This window comes from Lindgomyces ingoldianus, assembly GCF_010093535.1.
Source record: "Lindgomyces ingoldianus strain ATCC 200398 unplaced genomic scaffold BDR25scaffold_19, whole genome shotgun sequence".
Lineage (NCBI taxonomy): Eukaryota > Fungi > Ascomycota > Dothideomycetes > Pleosporales > Lindgomycetaceae > Lindgomyces > Lindgomyces ingoldianus.
This window is the reverse complement of record NW_022985180.1, coordinates 3,823-7,227: the sequence shown is the minus strand read 5'-3', so window position 1 is coordinate 7,227 and position 3,405 is coordinate 3,823.

Below are 3,405 nucleotides of genomic sequence, written 5' to 3'. Positions count from 1 at the left end.
CAAGATTATTACTATTTACATGCCTTTTTACTTATCACACTTTTTATAGCTACTTAATGTAGGTTGTTTTGCTTTTTTAAAGAAAGTGTATAAGCACTAAGCTAAAAACCTTATACGCAACTAGATTACCTATATTATAAAAATAAAGTTCCTACTATGCTTTAAAGCAGCCTATAATACTATAATTACTTTTAGTAATATCTAAGAAGGGTTCTAAGGCGCTAGATTAGTTCTTTTTAACCTATAATAAGTTATAATAGGCCTTAATGTAAAGTTGCGCACTTTATTACTACTACTACTTATATATAATAAGCCCTAGCAGTTGTAAACTCTAAGCAATACTCTAAAACTTAGGTTACAATTAATGCTTGTAAAGATAAAAATTTAGAAGTATACAAATAGTTTACTAACTTCTATAGTTAAGGCGTTTAAAAAGGTCTTAAAGGGGGTAGCAATAATTGCGCATAAGCTAGTGTTAGCGCAACAGGAAATTACTAAGCTTTAAGCAGCTAATAAGGCTGCTACGCAACATAAATTGCATAAAAAAAAGTAGATTAAGGCAGGAGAGACCTTAATAATTTAGGAAGGCCTGCGCTTAACAGCTCTAAAGGAGTTTAGGGCGCGTAGTGACAGGAAGAAGGCGAAGAAGCAGGTGCAAGCTGAAGTGGGTGAGCCATTCTAAAGGCGCTGCGGACAGTGCAATTAGACTGGGCATAACGCGCGAACGTGTAAGCAAGAAGCAGAAGTAGTATCTAAATAATATTCTAGGCTGTACTGTACTATATAGTGCCAGAGCGGGTTGTTATAGGCCATAATAGAGTTCGTCGGGGTGGGGTCTCGGCAAAAGCGAGCGACTCGGGCGTGCGAGCGACTCGCCCACGAAGCACGTTATATTATATAAATAATTGTTTAAATATAACGTACTTCACAGGCGAGTTGCTCACACACCTAAGTTGCTTACTTTTGCCAAGACCCTACTAAACTACTCTTCCTACACTAATGCATTCCCTACAACACTACTTAGACGCGCTAAAAAAACATTAGATACAGCTTATGCTCTAAGCTTTTAAACAAGACATAAAACTCTTAAAAAAATATGCTATAGCTATGTGTAGAGTCTTATAAAAGATAATAAATAACTATAGCACTAGATAACCTTTATAAGCTAATTCTACAGCTAAATTATAAAGGCTAGGTAATAAAAAGAAGCAGGTGATTGTTAAGACTATACTTAAGCTATATACGCAAGAAATTTCCCCTTAGATAGCATTTATAGCTAATATAGCTAATTCTTTACGCGCTAAGCGTAATCTAGGCTATATTTACATAAACTAGCCTAGTATATTTATAAAGTGTTATTTAAAGCTTAAAGTAAAGTTTTAAGCGTAAGTATAGTTAAGAGATATTTAGCTAATTATAAACCCTATCTTGCTAAAGTTGTACGTGTTATTATCCTAGATGCTATACTTAGCTTTAATATTCTTTATAAGGCTAAACCTACTTTAAATTACCCTAGGACTTTTATAGAGAGCTCTCTTATAGTTATACTTATGCTTAAATATTACTTTAAGCTCTAAATAACGCTTTATAAACGTACTAGGCTAGTTTATGTAAACATAGCCTAGATTACGCTTAGCGCGCAAAGAATTAGCTATATTAGCTATAAATGCTATGTAATAGGAAATTCCTTGCGCATATAGCTTAAGTATAGTCTTAATAATTACCTGCTTCTTTTTATTACCTAGCCTTTATAATTTAGCTGTAGAATTAGCTTGTAAAGGTTGTCTAGCGCTATAGTTATTTATTGTCTTTTATAAGACCTTGCACATAGCTACAGCACATTTCTTTAAAAGTTTTATGTTTTATTTAAAAGCTTAAAGCGTAAGCTGTATCTAACATTCTTTTAGTGTGTCTAAGTAGTGTTGTAGGGAATGCATTAGTGTAGAAAGGGTAGTTTAGTAGGGTCTTAGCAAAAGTAAGCAACTTAGGTGTGTAAGCAACTCGCCTGTGAAGTACGTTAATAGCCTTTAAAGCTAATTTATTACTTTTTACATTAACATTATACAGAAATAGTACATTACTTAAAGTCTACTATAAACTTTTAAAATTACTTAAAGACTAAACATAATATCTACTTTTAAAAAAAAGATAGGCTTATTTATATAAAAACTTATAATTAACTTTAATATCTTTACACACAGCTTTATAACATAGAGTAGTTAAATAATATTAATACGCTAGCCCTTTAGAATGTACTAAATTAAGATGTTATTTTTATAGCGCTTGTTTTACTAGTAACTGTAAAAAGGCTTTTATTTTAAATAGTTAAATAGCTAGAGTTCTATGTATTCTACAGAGCTCTAAATGTAAAGGTTAAGAGTTATATTATAACTACTTACTCTATAGTAAATAAAATAATCTAGAGTACATTCTTATCTTAAAAGAACATTATATAAAAAAAGCTTTAATTAGTAATATCTAAAGTACACATCTCTATAGATATCTAGACATCTCTAAATAGACACCTTCTACTTAGTGTCTACGCGCACTTAATAAATTAGAATAAAAGATAATAAAAAAAGCTTTTTACACTTTATATAACTTTATTACATAGTGTAACGATCCTCATGAATCGTTCCATCTCGAGTCGCCCGGAACCTCCGGAAGGCCCTTGTATCGGCCCCGACCTCGACCTGGCCCCGACCCCTGCTGTTACCCCTATTCCCTCATGTATTTAGTCGCACCTCGCCTCTGTAGCTAGCTTAGTAGTTTTCTAATATCCTTTCATACAAGGCCTATAGGTGTTAATGGCATTCCTAGGTTTAGAGTCCCCACGCACTCCTATATGCCTCTGAGTGGATTCCCACCGGAATTTAGACCTATTGTCTTGCCTGCGCTGTTACATTATATTAGAAAACTCGCTTTTGCTAGTAACAGCCTTATACAATATTGCACTAATTGTTTGTTTAACTATGTCTAAGCTCTAAGACGCGTCTAATTTAGTTTAGGTTATAATACTTACACACTGTTATATTAAACTATTTAGTCTATAGACTAGATCCTATTAACCTTTAGTTAACTAATGTAAGGACGGAGCTCTGTACCACTACGCTAATACAACTAAAAAGGTGCGAATAATTAACCAACGTTAATTATTGCGTACAGAATAGTATATATACCCGTCGCACGTAAGCACCATCTCAGCCTTACAACTAAAGCCTTTAGGTTTAGAACTTCCTATCCCTATGTAATGAACCGCAGAAACAGGCATAAGGTTAGACCTGGGACAGTAGGGTTTTTTTCGCGCAAAGGGACGAAAACAGGTTTAAAAGCTACAGGCAGGCAGCGGTTAAGCTATATAGGCGTTGTGGCAGAAGAGAGAGTGGTTGAAAGGTAGGCATTGGA